This window comes from Aotus nancymaae, unplaced genomic scaffold, assembly GCF_030222135.1.
Source record: "Aotus nancymaae isolate 86718 unplaced genomic scaffold, 86718_ANA_hifiasm-v0.15.2.pri h1tg000029l, whole genome shotgun sequence".
In the NCBI taxonomy this organism is placed as follows: Eukaryota; Metazoa; Chordata; class Mammalia; order Primates; family Aotidae; genus Aotus; species Aotus nancymaae.
Window position 1 is genome coordinate 4,789,855 of NW_026988442.1, and position 18,750 is coordinate 4,808,604.

The window sequence follows — 18,750 nt, forward strand, 5'->3', positions numbered from 1 at the left end:
AACTTTTTAACAAAAGGCATTCTGACTGGTGAATGAAATAGCGGCAGCCAATTTATCCACCCAGGTCTTATTTATAGCCAGGTGGTATAAAAATAAAGCCTTCTTCAATCCACAAGACTATGTTTCTTGAGAACAACCACCATTTTGTAATGTACTGATTAGGACTGAGATCCAATTCTTTTTTAAAGGAATAAGTTGTAATAGTAATTCCTCCTAAGGAAAAGTAAACCATGCAAATCTTTCAGCTGGTAATAACAACCAAGTGGTTTTCTAACTGGTTACTTTTAATAACAGAACTTTATCCTCCAACATGGAACTTCAATATATAAAGATAATAATAGAGGCATAAAATCTCTAGAAATACAGTTAGGGCCCCAATGCCTCGTGCATTTGGCATCCTCTTTGTCTCTATAGCTCTACAAACTCTAAAAGTATAAAGCTCCATGGAGCTCAGTTGAACAGCAACAGGACTAAGCTGAGGAAAACACAGTAGAATCATTTAAAACAACGGTTACATTTGACAAGAGTTACATAAAGATGACCACCATCCTATCCCTAATATTCACTGAATTTTCTTACTCTCAATTAGGTTATAATCTTAGCATTTATTCTGTGAGCATCTTGATTTGACCTCACTGCCGTTTCTGGCCTCAAACCCAGAAGATTCCTTAGTAATATCTTTTTTTTTTTTTTTTTTGAGATGGAGTTTTGCTCTCATTTCCCAGGCTGGAGTGCAATAGCACAATCTCAGCTCACTACACCCTCTGCCTCCCGAGTTCAAATGAATCTCTCGCCTCAGCCACCTGCGTAGCTGGGATTACAGGTGCCTGCCACCAGGCCCAGCTAATTTTTGTATTTATTTAGTAGAGACGGGGTTTCACCATGATGGCTAGGCTGGTCTCTAACTCCTGACCTTAGGTAATCCACCTGCCTTGGCCTCCCAAAGTGCTAGGATTACATGTGTGAACCACTGCACCTGGCCCAATTCCTTAGTAGTATCTTTAATCAAGACTCTGAGTACTTGATTGAAGCCAAACCTGCAAAGCCATGGCATCGTGTTCCTCTAATTCTGGCTCTAATCACACATCATCTGAACCTTTGCAATGTGGATGCTCTAGGACATCCCAGAAAATGAGCTTGAGGAAGACCAAATGAAGGTATCTCTGACATAGATGATCATTTCCTGATCTGAAGATGATGGAAGATGTGACTCATCAGGGGCTGGAACACTGTGGAGATTTACGTAGGCAAAATGGCATCAAAAGCAACAAGGATGAGCTGAAATCAACTTGGCAATGCTCTTTTCTCTTCCTCTCTTTTCTGAGTTCCTAGAAATTCATTTCTTGTAAACTCTTGAACACTCTGACTGTTACAACAATCAGGACACCTATATAGCTTTGATTTCAAAGGAGATAGATGAGTGTCTGCTACACAGTGTTGCGTTGCAAGATTTATGGATGACTTCCCTTTAGATTTGGATGGCGACTGGAAGACAGAGCTTGTACTTTCAAAGGATTCCAGTCTCAACATAAGATCACAGCATAATTAGATGTAGTTATTTTGCTACTACTCTAAGTCTCACAGTAGACCACGTACCGGAATGACATGCAAACTCTCAATGGGTGAGCTAGAAGTCGTTCTAGGCAGATAGTTATCAAAGTTTGGCACAGTTGGCCAAAGTAAAGTCCACTTCTCCCAATACTGGCCTTGTAGCCAGGCACCTTAAATGTAATCACTTTCTGTATGTTACTCTACTTGGACCGCCCAGTGGCAGGGTCAGGGTCATGTGGAATGCAATTGTGGGCACATGCAGATACAGATAGACAGCTAGGTTCCCAAGATAGCTGTACATGTGCCTATTTTTCTAGAGTCAATTATCAGCGGGACATATAGTTAGAACTCAAATATTAAAACCATAGGCAGTCAAAATACACCTCAAGGTACGAGAAAGGAGGAGGCTTAGACTCGGCTTGTTCCTTATCTAGACTGGGAATGGAGAAATCTCTCAATAGAAGTGTGGGCTAATTATCTGCATTGGGAAAGGTCTCAGACTAAAAACTTAACTGAGTTGGTTGTGACTGGCTGTCTATCCAGTACTTGTCAGGTCACTGATGGAACAGACCATTTGATTTCGATACAAGGTAGCTTATGGCAAAGGATAACAAAGTCTTTTTGAAATTGCTTTCCAAATGATATCCTTTAAAACACATTTCAGTAGTCTAGAGTTGAAACTGAAATCTCCCAGGACTTCCCTCCCTTCCCTGTCAGAGGCATTAGGTAGATACATAGATGTACCCTACTCTTCTTATGGTTCTTTTGAAAGGTCAGAAGAATGAGCATTCTTCAGAGTTGAGTGGCTTTATATACATACAGCTGTTCCTTTATCCAATGGGTCAAGCAGTAAACCAAAACACTATGGAATTAGAGGTTCACAAAAACTACAAAGGTAGCCATAAAAGCACACACTGAAGAAATAGAGACATATATATTTGTTGCATGAATAAATGGACTTTGCAAATATCATTAAGCAGCCATTTGAGTCATTGAAGGCAGACCTGCCAGGCCAGGGGCAGCATTTCTGTCATTGCCTTTATTAACATGGCAAAGCCAGTCTTTTTTTTTTTTTTTGTGAGACAGGGTCTGACTCTTGTCTTTCAGGATGGAGTACAGTAGTGCAAACACAGCTCACTACAGCCCCAACCTCTCAGATTTGAGTGATCATTTCACTTCAACCCTCAGAGTAGCTGGGACCACAGGGGTGTGTCACTATGTCTGTATAATTTTTAAAAAAAAATTTTAGTTGTAGAGATGAGGTCTTATCATGTGGCCAGGCCAGTCTCAATCTCCTGAACTCAAAGTCTTAAATGAAGGGGAAGACAGAAGAATACATTTACTCAGCAAAGATGGATAGAAAAATGACAAAAATGTATGACTTGTGTAGGCCAAATGTTCAAGGTCACAGTGTTGGACGAATAAGAGAGTCAGAGCTGTGTCCAGATTCCTGAATCCTTCATCAGGCTCTTTCCATTCTGTCAATCTCATTAGACATCCTTCAACGTGGTACTCATTTTACATCACATACTCACTTCAGGTCAGACCTTCTAGACTGATAAGGCGATCAAACCTAGTGACTGATTTGTCTACTTCATGTTTTAACAATGACTTTGGGCCCAAACTGAACCCTTTAAATTTTACTTCCTCTCTATTGTATTGCTTTTTTTCTTTCTTACTTCTTTCTTCTTTTGGTGCATTTTGGCCTGTGCATGCATTTTAAGAACACTTGAGGTATTCCTATGTAGGTAGCAGAGGATTTCACCAATGATTCTGTTCCATCTTCCATCCCTATACTCACGTTTCACCCATGTGTTTTAGAACCCAGAGAACTTCTCTTTTCTATGTCTTGATACTGTTTCATTATTTTTTTCCCTTTTCATTCTTCCTGAACAGCTGGTATGTTAGGGCAAGGCTGCACAGGATTTCAAGAGTTCATTGTGCACTTGCCTTCTTAACTTGAATGGAAGCTTGACATTAGCCACAGTAGGAGTGTTTGTACAATGGAAATCAATAAATACTACAAATCAGGGGGTTGGGGGTGTTTTGAAAGCCAATTGTTAACTCTTTCATTTACTATTCCACTCCTCTTTCTGATCCACCAGAAAAAATCAAGCCATCTTGTTCCAGCCAACTATTTTTTTCCTTTGCAGGGCCTCACCATTGCTTAAAGTTTAGAATGAGGCTGTATATTACAATATCTCCAACAATGTAAATACTCTTTAATTGACCTGATGCCTCAGCCAGGACATTCCTCTATTCCCCAAATCAGAGTAAGACAGATACACTTGAGTTATCTCTCCCAGGCTCACATGTGCTAATACTTCAAGGAAAAGAGTTAACAGAGACTTTTCCTGTATTTGCCATCTGCATTTTTCTTTTATTACTGTGAAGGATGATGCCATGGTAGAACCTCCAATTTTAACTAACTCACCAGATAAACATAGCCACTTGAGTGGACTCTTATGAAACCAACAGAAGAACCAACCCATGACCTACATAATCTTGAAAAAAGTTGAAACTGAAATCTCCCAGGACTTCCCTCCTTTCCCTGTTAGAGGTAATAGGTAGATAAACAGACATATTCTACTCTTCTTCCAGTTCTTTTGAAACATCAGAAGAATTTCTTCTTTTAACGCATCAAGTTTTGGGGTGGTTTGTTATATATCAGTGGATAACTTAAAACAGCATCTTTCTACTCTACATATTTGCAACTAAATTACAAACGACTCTTCAACTTCTTACCTTGGCTTTGGGACTCTCACCTTTTCTAAGGAGCTCATCTTTGGGAAGATTCAGTTATAGAAGAAGAGGGAGAGTGGAAAACCTAGGATAGGGCCCACAACATGCAATTGAGAAAACTCCAGTGTAGGAGAGTCGTTTGAGTAAACAGGAAAGCTTTAAAAAATAAACACACACAACTGCAGCTGGCCACCAGTCCCCTGAGTAAAATTCTTAAACAATCTCCAAAGACAAGAGCAGGCTGCAGAGATCAGACTAAAAGGAATACATTCTTTAGCACATTTTTGCTTTGGGTCACTGTAGTTGTTAATAAAAGTTTTCTCTCTTCATATTCGGTGCCCGTCCTGAGTTTGCGGGAATACCTACACCTAGGGGGTGCTGTACACCTTCAAACAACTGTCTTATAATCTCTTCAAAGAAAAGCCTGAAAACGAGGTAGAACCCCAAACAAAAGACTCAATGGTGGAAGCAGAAGCTTTCTCCTGAGATCATTGAAAAAGCCTAAGAACCGTGACAATTATGTCTTGGATGTCCATTTGTTCACATCTTACTTCATGCACACGATAGCCAGATTGTGCACACTTGACAGATCATTCCAGAAGAAGCTACCTTGCCAACAAAGACTCCCTCAAGAATACTCAGCCCCTAAATCTTCACTGGGGTACAGATGCCTCAAGATTTAGCATTAGTCATTCTCAACCATGTATTTGAAGAGTACTACTTATTCGGACAGCATGCTCTAATTGAAGACATTGAAGTTGAATTAAAAATATAAAGGTCCAGCAATTCCCTTTGGGTACTTAACAAGTCCTAAATGGAGAAAAGTAACCAACAGAGAATTTATAATTCTGTTCATATGTTATTTTATGGGGGATTATACATTATTAAAACTTATTGAGAAGGCAGACTTGTGTTTTCCCTTGTTCACTTAGCCTGTTTTCCCTTTGCACTTCTCTCAGTAGAGCCTATAAAGTGGGCCTGAGCAGGTTCCCATTAGCTGTGGTCAGTTTTAATTTCTGGTTCTCATGCACAAAGCTGATGTGTGTAGGTTTCCAATCCTGGAAGGCAAATGCCACAAAACCATTTCTGGCATTGCTTAATTAAAACAAAAAATGCAGCCTGCAATTTACACAACAAAATGTAAGACAATCAGTTACCTAATGTGAACGAATTTATTCACTGTATAATTCTTTGCCCTCAAAGACCATTTGCCCATCTCCTTCAAAAAGTTTTACATATGAAGAAAGGTGATAAAATATTTTAGACATTTTTCCCTCTATCCCAGTGAAATTTGAAGTGTAGCCTCTCTCAACTTATTTGGTAAAAACAGAAAAGATAAATTCCTTGGTATTCAGATACCATAGACCATGACTACAATTTTGAGCCAACAGCTGACCACCATATGCATCATAAATTGAAAAACTGTGGTACTAAGCCCCCATCTTGCTGGCCAGTACAGCATTGAGAAGAGGCCAAGATATAATCTTCTAGTTTATACCTAAATTCGTCATAACTCTTTCAGTTTCAAGAAACAGAAACTTTGCTCAACCTGGTTTTCAAAATGGTGAGAAAAGTGGACTCACGTAATTGAAAAGCCTGGAGGTAAATCAGAGTTTCAAGTACGGCTGAATCCATCAAGAAAATCTTCTCTATTCCTTGAAATGATTTTCTTAAGTGTTAGCTTTGTTCTCACAAAAGGCTCTTCTTGTATAGTAGAAAAGATAAGGAAAAGTACCAGCTTACATTTCGTATACTAAGGACTCCCAACAGAAAGAAAGCACCTCTTACTTAATCATTCCAGGAAAAGGCCTGGGTCTCCAAAATTAGTCACCGAAGCCAGAAGACAGAATAATCTGATGTGCCAGATTTTGGGTTTTATCTTGGTTCAGGTTTCCACAGAAGTAGACCTTGAGCCAAGGATTCCAGTGAAAACACTTTATTGGAAATTGCAAGGAACACAGGTGGGTGAGAGGGAAGTCAGCCAATCTAAGCAGTATTGTTAAATCAGATACCAGTGAAATATTGTAGCTTAGCCTTGCAGTACTAGTCTCTGGCAAAACAAATACCTAAGAATTACCCTTGCCAAGAAGTGAGAGATTCGGGGTACTTATATTGCTATACCCATCAGATAGTAGGTAAGGGCTACCTCCAGAGGGATTCCCCACCCCCCAAGCACTTTCCACCTGCCTTGTGCATGAGAGAAGAAGGTTTCATCAATATGAAGGCAGCTGTCCAGCAATCATGCTTTTGCTAGCTGATGGAGGCTGAAATTGTACACATGGAAATGGAAGGTGTATTTGAAGGGATATAGGCAGAGCACCAACAGTCTGCAATAGATCCTATCCTCATTCATCACTGAAGGGATGCAGGGATTGATGCAATAGCCACACCCAAACCACATCTAATGAGAGTGGAGCAGGGATGGTGCTAACAAAAGAAAACTAGAGTTCTGTCTTCAAGAATAAAGAGGAAAGTTTTTTTGAGAGGAAAAACCAAGAGACGTTCTCTTGATTAACTGAAACATTAATTGCGCTTTCTCAGTGTAAACCTGGCAATACAGAGACTGGTGCCACAAAGTAAATGGAAGATTAAAAAATAGAAACTGAGCTTGATCTTGCTAAGATTATGGATTATCCTTAGCACTTGAGCTGGGATCTGTGAAGTGTACTCAACGCCTTCAAGAGCAAAAAGATGGGGATGAGTATACTCTGATGCCTTCATTCTATGAATAATTATTGGTCACGAAAGTACAACTACTCAGCACTGGGGACTAGGAATAATTATCTAAGCTACAGCAAATGTAACTGGTGCTTTCTGGAGTAAAATAATTAAAAGACAGTTATGGCAAAGGCATAAAGACTCTATCTATAAATGTCTATGGAAGGAACTCTCTTGGCCAAAAATACTAAGTGGCTACCAGATGATTTTTAATCCCTTTATTTTGCTTGTGCTGTCATCATTGGTACTTGGTTATGAGCACATTGTTTGGCAGTTTATTCTTTTTTTAAAAAAATGCGTTGCCAATAGCTCTTCCAAATGAAAATCATTGCCCAAGGAGCACTGTATAAGCAGCAGTGAGACATTTGCAACCAAGCAGGCATTAACGAAGTCTTGGGTAATTTCTACTGCGGTGAGCAGAATAATGCCAAACCTGCTAGATGTCTGGGTTTCTGGCCGCCTAATAAATCTTTCCTTTGTGTAGCCTATGAATGTTGGCTCCTGATCTTCTTACATCAGATTGGCTCTACTGGGGCTCACTAAAAGTGACCCTAACATCTCCACATCTTAATCTCAAATAAATCAGAACAGGACTTTGTCATCATTTTTAATAGAGAAAATTATTCAGCAGTGCTCACATAATGTACATCAAATTTACTGTTGTGTTTGTGTATGTGATACACAGGTTTGTTTGGTTTGCTTTTGCCCTTGATGCTTTAAAAAAATAGAGGGGATTTTATGTTTCTAGATTCCTGAAATCTGTTGGAAACACAAAGAGGATGTTCTCCCAGCATTCGAGTCTCCACTAATTTTACTTCTCACTGTCTGCCAACTCACTTTCTAACTCAAAGTCTCTGTTAACTTCTACACAAACACCTCCATCTTTTAATACTTATCCCCAACTAGCTAATTTTTTAGAGTAAATGGAACTTACTTTATTTCTTCTTCCTTCTTACAGAGAAAAAAAACAGATAAAGTATATTCTATATTCTTTCATTTTAAAGCCCACACATGCTTTGAGTCTGGAGTAAAACCATGGAGTAAATCCAATGGCCCATGCACTATTTGTTGGGGAAAATTCATCTACAAAACACAACTTCTTTTGTGATGATGACCTGAGATATTTAGAGTGGGGAAAGATGCATTGCAAATATTCACACACTTATCACTGAAGATGTCTGCCATGATGAAAGAAAAGGGGAAGCAAAGGAGAAGTGACTCAATGGTAATCCTGACGAATTGTATACTTAAACTTTCTCCAGGGAGCAATTCTTTTCAAGGAAAAACTCAAGACGTTTAGCAGACACTTCTGGTTTGTTGCTCACAACCACCTCCAAAGACCAAACACTTGCCTTCCACTTGCAGTGATTCACCTTACACAGTAAAGAACCACTACACCCACATTTGACATTTTTATTTTTGTGGCCTTGGAGGTGGTCAGAATGGGCTAAAGACTCAGTAAAGCCATAAATCCAAAGGTATGTGTCTAGTTACACTCAACAGACAGAATCTTTAAAATGTAGAGCCTGCTGTTCTTCAACCAAAGGGCTGTTTCTCCCTTAAGCAGTGGTATCTTGGATAAGTAAAATGTATTAGACTTCAATGGTAGGTACCCCAGGACAAGCCAACAGGAAAATGCCTGAATCCAAAAAGGTGCCTCACAGCAGCCAGTTCCAGGCAAAGAAAAAAAGGAAAAGAAAAAAACCCTCTTTAGACCATTCCAAACTTGGCTTGGGGAAAACATGGAAAAGGGGAAATAAATGTTTGGGTGTTTTTCTTCTTTTTTATGTGTTCTGTCTTGTTGGCATCTTATTGCCAGAAGATATTGGAAAGCCAACAATGTTCAATGTGGAATGTTAAAAATAAATCCTGTCTTGGAGCAATTCAAGATGCTTACCATGGAAATGAGACTTTCCCAGTGTGCCAGCAGTGAACAAATCTGAAATCAGGCTTCCCTAATGCCTATGTTAAATATTAGAGTGATGGGAAAAATTGCAGAGCAGGGAGAGACTACTATGATGGCAGAGAACGGGTAAACAAAATGGCCGGAATGATGGTGAGAGTCTGAAGTCTGGACAGCATTCTAGTCATCAGTATGGTCAAGAATGGACTGCAGGGAGAGAAGTGCACATCTTTGAGATCTATAAATAAAGATACTTGCTTTCTGAAAAAAGTAATAGTGCAAAATTCAGACAATCTGGTTTTCAGTGGATGGTTTCCTTTATGGTAATTCTTGTTCTATAATCATGAGTCTTTACTCAAGCTCTTACTCAATCCATGATAAATCTCTCTTTTGCGATATTTATCTTTCTTTCTGTTGAGATGTTGAAGGTTTAAGTAATGAGATGATTTGCAGAGTTACTGAGCCTCTTGTTCTTTTTTAACAAATATTACAGAACTTACTCACTGTACTATTCCCAATATACTCTCAAGGAAAAAAAGAAGAAGAAGGAATAAAAAAAGAGGAAATATACATTTTAGCATTAGAAACCAAAAATAAATGAATATAAATGCCAATACAGACAGGCAACAACTTTTCAAAATCCGTGGTTTGATTGCCTTTGATCGAGCATCCTCACAGATGGAAGTAATTAATAGACATAAAGATAAGTGTCTTTATCTGTTTGGGCTGCTGTAGCAAAACAACATAAACTGGTAAGATTATAAACAACAGAAATTTGTTTCTTACAGTTCTGGAAGCTTGGAAGTCCGCGAGTGGGGTCCCAACATGCTTGGATTCAGGTGAGGGCTCTCTTTCCCATTACAAATTGCCAACTTCTTGCTGTATCCTCACATGGTGGAAGGGGCTATCTAGCTCTCTGCAGCCTCTTTTATAAGGCACGGATCCCATTCACCCGGTCTTCACTCTTCATGAGCTAATTAGATCTCCAAGGCCCCACCTTCTAGTGCCACTGCGGTGGTGATTAGGTTCCCACATATGAATTAGGAGGGGACACAGACATTTAGACCATAGCAACAGGGATTAAATGAGAATGAGGAACAGAGAAAAAATGAGGATAGTAAATTTGTAAATAGTCCTAATAGAACCCTTGCAAATTCAACTCTTTGGACAAACTACACAGAATATAGCTGTGTTGGGAAAGTAAAATCTTGGAAATTCCACGAGAGAGTCAAATCAAAGATCAGTCAAATCCATTCAAGGGCAGCTGAAATTCAGTGAGAGAACATTGTGGCAATTTCCCCCACCTGAATACCATTCCCCATTCTCTGGATACCAACCCCACTGTGGGGCTGCAGCAGTGGCAGCTGCAGAGAAAGTGGCCTGTGCTCCTTGTTAGCTTGTTTATGCCATGGTATTAATACAAAGATTGTTCCTAAAATACTGTGGCTGTGCATTTTGGTCTGTCTGGTGGTCCCCCGAGAGAATGGTACAGAGGCTGACAAGCGTTTCATCACCGTTCCCACCCTTCCAACTTGGGATGGAGTGGCTACCCAGGCTTTAGAAGTGGCTGTGAAAAGATTTAAAGGCATACATAGCTCATGTGCACTTGGAAAAGGGACATCAGATGGGGCAAGCAACAGACAGAACCCGGGTCTGGGAAGGAGGAGACCAAAGAAGGTTAATGAGAAAACAAGAGTTCCAAGAGCCATCACATATACTAGAGAAGATAGCATGAAATACAAAATGCCCAGTACCCAAAACATGCTCAGAACAGATGGGAGGGGACCCTAGGCTTCTATTCTGGCTGATCTGTAGGCACCATGCAAGTAGTAAGTAAAGACTATGGCAGAGTCATAGACAGCCCTGAAAAAAATCATTTTGGCTGAGCATGGTGGCTCACACCTGCAATCCAAGCACTTTGGGAGGCCAATGCACAAGGACTGCTTGTGCCCAGAAGTTTGAGCCCCGCCTGGATAACACAGCAAGACCACATCTCTACATAAAACAAAACAAATCTGATGGGTGTGCTGGTGCATGCCTGTGAGCCATGATCACACCACTGCACTCCAGTCTGGGCAACAGAGTGAGAACCTGTCTCAAAAAAAAAAAAAAAAAGAGTATAGTTTAAGAACATTTCTGTGAGGTCATTGGCTGACTACTGAGATAACAGCAGAAACTTCAGTGACCACAAATGACAAGAAATACAGTCTTTATGAATATAGTTCAGAAAAGTAACTGAATAAATTGATATCTATAGCCATAAAATATCAGTAACTGTGAACTCTGGGGAGGGAGAGAATCTGATGCCCTAAGTTGCCAAATTATAGTAAGGTATCACATTACACTCTCTAGGATGGTATGTTAGTCTGTTTTCATGCTGCTAATAGAGACATACCCAAGACTGGGTAATTTATAAAGAAAAAGAGGTTTAATGAACTCACAGTTACGTATGGCTGGGGAGGCATCACAATCATGGCAGAAGGTGAAGGAGGAGTGAAGGTATATCTTACATGGTGGCAGGCAAGAGAGCTTGTGCAGGGGAGCTGCCATTTATAAATCCATCAGATCTCATGAGACTTATTCACTATCACAAGAAAAGCACAGAAAAGACCCATGATTCAATGACCTCACACTCCCATGTGTCATAATGTGTATATGCATATGTGTGTGTGTGTATACACACACATACACAATGGAATATTATTTAATTACAAAAATATTGCTATGTACTAGCATATGAATATACTGTGAAAACCTCATGTTAACTAAAAGAAATCAAACACAAAAGATCACACATTGTATTATTTGAGGTAACATGAAATATCCAAATAGGTAAACGCACACACGCAGAAAACAAATTGGTGGTTGCTGGAGGCTTGGGGAAAAGAATAGGGGATAAAAGTATCCAATAACTGATTGGATACTTGGTTTTCTTTTCAGATGATGAAAATATTTAGGAGACTGACAGAGATGATGGTTGTCCAACATTGTCCATGTACTAATAGCCACTGACATGTTCACTTTAAAATTGTTCATTTTATGCTATTTGAATTTCACCTCAATAAAGGAATAGGAGAATGAAAAGTTTGACTTCAGTGAAGAGGGAAATAGGAAGATTTTAATGGAGTTATCAATGCTTAGAGTAAAAACTGCCTCGTTTCCTTTTTAATTATTAATTGAGGAGTGATTTGAACTTGATGAAATACTGTTGGACAGGAGTCAGAAGCAAGGGAAAGCAGAGAAACAAGGCAGAAAGGAAACAGTCTACAAAGTATGGCTGTAGAATGACACCTGGAAGTGAAGGTTATTCCCACCTGATGGGACTTGTTTTGTCTTTGAAGAAGTAAAAATATCTGTAAAAATAATGAATGTCAAGTTAGAAGAACTTAAGAAAATTTGAAATGGCTCCCAGAGAAGGAAAGAGAGAACAGCATAGGAGTCACACAAGGGCTGAAGGCTCAAATGAGTTTCAAGGGCAATCATTTAGTTTCACGCACCATGTCTTTGTGCATTTGAGCATGTGTGGTACGATTCTCAGAAACAATCAGCTGCAGTCAGGCTGTGCTGTCAGTCAGTCATTCCTTAGTGTCCAGGACTGTGAACGTAAAGAGAACACGTGGCCAAACATGGTGACCCATGCCTGTAATCCCTGCATTTTGGGAGGTTGAGGTGGGAGGATTGCTTGAGCCCAGGAGTTTGAGACCAGTCTGGGCAAAATAGTGAGACCCTGTCTCTCCAACATATTTTTTTTTTTTTTGTAATTAGCTGGTCCTGGTGGCATACACCTGTAGTCCCAGCTACTCAGGATGCTAAAGTGGGATGATTGCCTGAGCCCAGGAGTTTGAAACTACAAGCGAGCCAAGATTGCACCACTACACTCCAACAATGGATGACAGAGCAAGACTCTGTCTTAAAAAAAAAAAAAAAAAAAAAAAGGAAGAAAAACAATGTCCGAGCTAATCTAGCCTATAGTTTTGTTATGTGGGTATTATGGACATCAATGAATCAGTGAGGCAGGAGGTTGAAGATAGAATGGGAGAATATGATAATTAGAGTGGGACATTTTAATTCAATAGTTTATAAATGGAGCAGGCTCTGTTGATGGTGGGCTCAGAGATGAGAGAGTGTGGCTCAGGTGGGGCGGAGGTGAGTTTCTGAAAATGAGGTCATAGATGGAGGCCAGGTAGTTGTATGATCTATACATGTGGAGATTGATGTTGCCAACATTGATGGTAAGACTTGGGGTGAAGAAGACAATGTACTCATTCTTTAATGAAAGATGGAAAGGGACAATAGGAATAAGAAGGGTGCAGCAATGATCAGGATGGGTGGTCTGTGATAATAGTCCTGGTCTGGATGTGGCAAGTGGGAAGGAGGACCGATCTATCTCTATCTCTTAGAAAAAGAGCCATATTTAACTGGAGAAGGTGGTACCATACGAGAAACAATCTAACTTACAAGGCTTCTAAAGCAAATATGCATCAATTGTGGGTATGAGAAGAATCTGCAAATTAGAAAGGTGTGCGCTGATGTGGGGTAAAGGTGCTTTCCAAGCTTTGTCTAGGTCTGCACGAAAGTCTCTAACTCTATTCACATCCTTTTGCTCTTATTCCAGAATGTCCAAGGAATCCTATGCGGACTAATCCAATTCTCTAGAAATTTAGGGGAACATATCTAGTAGCAAGGTGGATATTGTGGGTTTAGGTGTGGATGCGCTGGAAATGTATATTTCTATTTTAATTAAATAAACTTATATTCTGATTTATCAATTGGCTTATCCCAATCCTGGTTACTATAGATAATACATATATATAAAATCCAGTGATGTCCTGAATGCCATTGTGCAGATGATATTTATTATATATGTGTATATATATATTTATATAAATAAAAATATATTTATATATGTATACGTGTACATTTATATATGTATATATATAAATATACACACATGCATATATATTAATCAAATATCATATGCACAATGACATTCAGGACATCAGTGGATATTTTGCATACATATAATGATATAAAACAGGGTATTCAATAAGTGGATATTTGAATTCTTAGAAGATTATGTGGAAAATTTAGTTAATGCTCAACTCTTCCTTACCACATACCCAGAAGCCTCTGTATTTTACTTCTTCCCAAGACTGAAAGCTGAAAAATACCATGTGAATATTGACTCAACTCATCTGCAGCATGTTTGCTAGGAGGTAGTCATGCACCAAGTTAATAATATGCACTTTGAAGGGTCTGTAATTATGTAGTTTCATAGAACACAGTAATGGACCTGATTTAACTGCCTACTATGCAAATATAACCATGAATGCAATTTTAACCACCTAGTATTTACTTATAATGTAATAGCTCCTTGAGAGGTTGCGGGTGGGGGCCAAGAGGTAGAATGTGGGAGCAATTTTACCAATTGGTATTTGAGGTAAATGGAGAAAATAATACCTCTTGAATTATTTATTAGTGAATTGAGGAAAATCTAGAAAAACTCTAGGTCATTATTTCACCATGTTGTTAGGTTTGATCTAAAAGCTTCAATTCTGTATATATCGTATTTCTAGTATTTAATTTTTATATGACCATGCCAATTATTCAAATACCTTTTATAATACCAAACTTGTGAGTCTGCATCTCTATTTACAAATCTTTACCAGAAAATATCGCTGAACAACCAGAAGCTGAGTGAAGTGGACTTGACAAATTTGAATGCTTTGAGAAGACAAATTTGTTTGCATGTGCATGAAAATTAAGCACAGAGCATGGAGACTCCCTTGACATTTAGAATAGGAAACATGACATTGTAGAACCAAGCAAAGGCCATATACCAAGAAAGTTCATAAGCATTAGTAGTTAATTATTAATGGCTATGAAGTCTCCTTAATATGTCATACTGTATTATATCTAACTCAAATTTGCAATTTCCCATGATTCAGAAGTCTAAAAAAGACATTACTGATGGGGCTTGCTATGGTTTGGCTGTGTCCTCACCCAAATCTCATCTTGAATTATAGCTCCCATAATTCCTACATGTTGTGGGAGGGACCTGGTGGTAGGTAATTGAATCATGGGGGCAGTTCCCCCACACTGTTCTCATGATAGTGAATAAGTCTTAACAAGATCTGATGGTTTTATAAGGGGTTTCACCTTTCACTTGGTTCTCATTTTCTCTCCTGTCTGCCATCAGGTAAAACATGGCTTTCACTTTCCACTATGATTGTGAAGCCTCCCCAGCCATGTGGAACAGTGAGTCCATCAAACCTCTTCTTGTTTATAAATTATGCAGTCTCAGTTGTGTCTTTATCAGCACTGTGAGAACAGACTAATACAATGAATTGGTAGTGGTAGAGTAGGGTGCTTCTGTAAAGATACTCAAAAATGTGGAAGCAACTTTGGAACTGTGTAGCAGGCAGAGGTTGGAACAGTTTGGAGAGCTCAGAAGAAGATAGAAAAATGTGGGAACGTTTGGAACTTCCTAGAGACTTGTTGAATGGCTTTGATCAAAATGCTGATAAAAGTATGGACAATGATATCTAGGCCAAGGTGGTCTCAGATGGAGATGAGGAACTTGTTGGAAACTGGAGTAAAAGTGATTCTTGCTATATTTTAGAAAAAAGACTTGCAGCATTTTGCCCCTGATAAAGATTTGTGAAACACTGAACTTGAAGGAGATGATTTAGGGTGTCTGGCAGAAGAAATTTCTAAGCAGTAAAGCATTCAAGAGCTGACTTGGATACTGTTAAAAGCATACAGTTTTAAAAAAGAAACAGGGCATAAAAGTTTGAAAAACGTGCAGCCTGATGAAACAACAGAAACCCATTTCTGAGGAAATTCAAGCCTCTGAAGAAATTTGCATAAATAATGAGGATCCAAATGTTAATCAACCAAGGCATAGGAAAAATGTCTCTAGGGCATGTCAGAGACCTTTGAGGTAAGCCCTCCCATCACAGGCCCCAAGGCCTTGGAGCAAAAAATAGTTTTGTGGGCCAGGCCCAGGGCTCCCCCGCTGTGTGCAGCCTAGGGACTTGGTGCCCTGTGTCCCAGCCACTCTAGCCATGGCCTAAAGGGGCCAAGTTAGCTCAGGCTGTGCCTTCAGAGGCTGCAAACTCCAAGCCTTGGCAGCTTCCATGTGATGTTGAGCCTCTGGGTGCACAGAAGACAAGAATTGATGTTTAGGAACCGCCACCTATATTTCAGAGAATGTATGGAAATACCTGGATGTTCAGGCAGAAGTCTGCTGCAGAGGAGGGACCCTCATGGAGAACCTCCACTAGGGCAGTATGGAAGGGAAATGTGGGCTTGAAGCCTCCACAGAGTCCCCACTGGGGCACTGCTAGTGGAGCTGTGAGAAGAGGCCCACTTTCCTCTAGACCCCCAAATGACAGATCCACCAACAGCTTGCACTAGGAACCTGGAAAAGACACAGAGGCTCAATGCTGGCCTGTGAAAGCAGCTGGGAGGGAGACTATACCCTGCAGAGCCGCTGAAGTGGCTGCCCAAGACTGTGGGAACACACTTCATGCATCAGTGTGACCTGGATGTGAGACATGGAGTCAAAGGAAATCATTTTGGAGCTTTGAGATTTGACTGCCCCACTGGATTTTGGACTTGCATGAGGCCTGTAGCCCCTTTGTTTTGGTGAATTTCTCCCATTTGGAACAGCTGTATTTACCCAATTCCTGTACTTTCTTTGTATATAGGAAGTATATGTAAGACAAGAGACTTGCCTTGTCTCAGATAAGACTTTGGACTACAGAATTTAGAGTTAATGCTGGAATGAGTTTAGACTTTAGGGGACTGTTGGGAAGGCATGATTGGTTTTGAAATGACAGGACATGAGATTTGGGAGCAGCCAGGGGCAGAATGGTATGGTTTGGCTGTGTCCCCACCCAAATCTCACATTGAATTGTAGCTCCCATAATTCCTATAAGTTATGGGAGGGACCCAGTGGGAGGTAATTGAATCATGTGGGTGGTTTCCTCATACTGTTCTCATCATAGTGAATAAGCCTCACGAGATCTGATGGTTTTATAAGGGGTTTCCCCTTTCACTTGGTTCTCATTTTTTCTCTTGTCTGCCCCCATTTAAGACATGCCTTGTACCTTCCACAATGATTGTGAGGCCTCCTCAGACATGTGGAAATATGAGTCTATTAAACCTCTTTTTGTTTATAAATTACCCATTCTCAGGTATGTCTTTACCAACAGCATGAGAACAGACTAATACAGTGCCATTTAGAAGTATAAAATTTTCTACTCTGTATTTTTATTTCAATGTTACTAGAAAATAAAATACAAGTTATTTATAAATTCCACCACTTAATCTTTTTTGTTTTCACTATATAAAGTACGTGGAAAAAGTACTGTGTTCTATCTGTCCAATATCAGCATGCAAAAGAAACCATATTAATAATTTGATGTGTAAACGTACAATTAATTTCCTATACCTTCAAACACACACATGTGCATGCATGCCTACATACACACACATATTACTTTCATGAATTAGGTATTTGTTTATTTCTCCTTAACAATATAGCATGAGCCTGTTTCCAGGACACAACATTTTATTAAGGGCTGAATAGAATTTCACAATATGATCAGGGACATACTGATAAATTTGCTGTGTTTGGGTTCTCCAAGACCACCTCCAGGTTTGGTACTTTGCTTGGAGGACTTACAGGACTCAGAATAAGTTGTGTTCAGTGCTATGATTTATTATAGCAAAATTATACAAAGAAAAATCAACAAAGGGAAAAGGTACATGGGAGAAAGTCTGGAGGAAGCCAGAAGAAAACTTCCAAAATCCTCTCCCAGTACAGTCATGCAAGACACACCTAATTCTTCCAACAGGGAATTCTGACAACATATATGAAATATTGCATACCCACAAAGCTCATTAGAGACTAACTAACTTCCTAAGGTTTTTATTGGGAACTGATCAGTAGTCACCCTCTGCTTAGCATATATCAAGTTTCCTCTGCCCAGCAAATATCAACACCCTTTAAGGAAAGTAGATGTTCGCTATAATCTCCAATTTGCACAGTGTAGGCACAATGAGGACTTAAAAGTTAGGGAATGGTGAGAACTCTCCCCAGTCCAACAATCCAGACAGTAATCAAGGCCATTCTGTAAGCAGGCCATTCTAAGGATAGTAGTCATAGGCCTGCTATGTTAATTCTTTTCTGTAATTGATCTATGGATTTAAAAAAAAGAAGAAAAAATAATTTGAAAGGTTTGCTCATTTTTATGGTATAAATACTTCTACCATGGCCAATTTCAACCTATCAATGTGATGACCCCCAATGGAGAGTTGAAAATGAAAATGATTCAACAGTTGGCTCTTCATAAGCCAGTGCAAACTGTCTCTAGTACACCACTGAATTATCATTATTTATAATATACTTCCTAAGAGTGTAAGAGTGTGTGCCTCCACATTGGGATGGGTGTGTGTGTATATGTGTGTGTGTGTGTAGCCAATTGAAGTTAAAGTTAAAAGAAAAAAATGAGTTAGAAACTTTGGGTGTCACAGGCAATCCTTCAGTCTCCATGACTGTCTTTCAACTGAACAAGCTAACTAAGAGCTGTTCTCTTCATAACATCTCACAAATAGTAAAATTTTAGAGCCACAAGGGAACTTTAATTCACATCTAACACTTCAAAAGTAAACAACCTAAGAGCCACAGAATGTATGTGACTTTCCAAGACCCCCTATTAACTATGGGCAAACTAGCAGAAATAAAAATCTAGCTTCCTTGAGAGCTCAACTATCATCCTCAATAAGTAGAAAACAAAATCTCAAAATAAAATTATATATAATGATTT

General features: G+C 39.4%; 3 long non-coding RNA genes across 3 annotated transcripts in view; 1 reads left to right on the forward strand and 2 right to left on the reverse strand.

Annotated features, from left to right (window-relative positions):
- The window catches only part of LOC105719364 (uncharacterized), an 83,921-nt gene extending 74,067 nt beyond the window's left edge, over positions 1-9,854 (reverse strand). Inside the window, exon 1 of the long non-coding RNA XR_002477634.2 lies at positions 9,701-9,854. This is a non-coding gene — a long non-coding RNA (uncharacterized LOC105719364). The remainder of the gene's footprint in view (positions 1-9,700) is intronic.
- LOC105719365 (uncharacterized) overlaps positions 1-18,750 on the forward strand; it is a 107,318-nt gene that overhangs the window by 59,127 nt on the left and 29,441 nt on the right. The window contains exons 4-5 of the long non-coding RNA XR_001107963.2: positions 5,816-5,895; positions 9,703-9,753. This is a non-coding gene — a long non-coding RNA (uncharacterized LOC105719365). The remainder of the gene's footprint in view (positions 1-5,815; positions 5,896-9,702; positions 9,754-18,750) is intronic.
- The window catches only part of LOC135276924 (uncharacterized), a 36,311-nt gene continuing 28,078 nt past the window's right edge, over positions 10,518-18,750 (reverse strand). Inside the window, exons 3-4 of the long non-coding RNA XR_010344470.1 lie at positions 11,356-11,498; positions 10,518-10,567 (exon numbers count right to left, since the gene is read on the reverse strand). This is a non-coding gene — a long non-coding RNA (uncharacterized LOC135276924). The remainder of the gene's footprint in view (positions 10,568-11,355; positions 11,499-18,750) is intronic.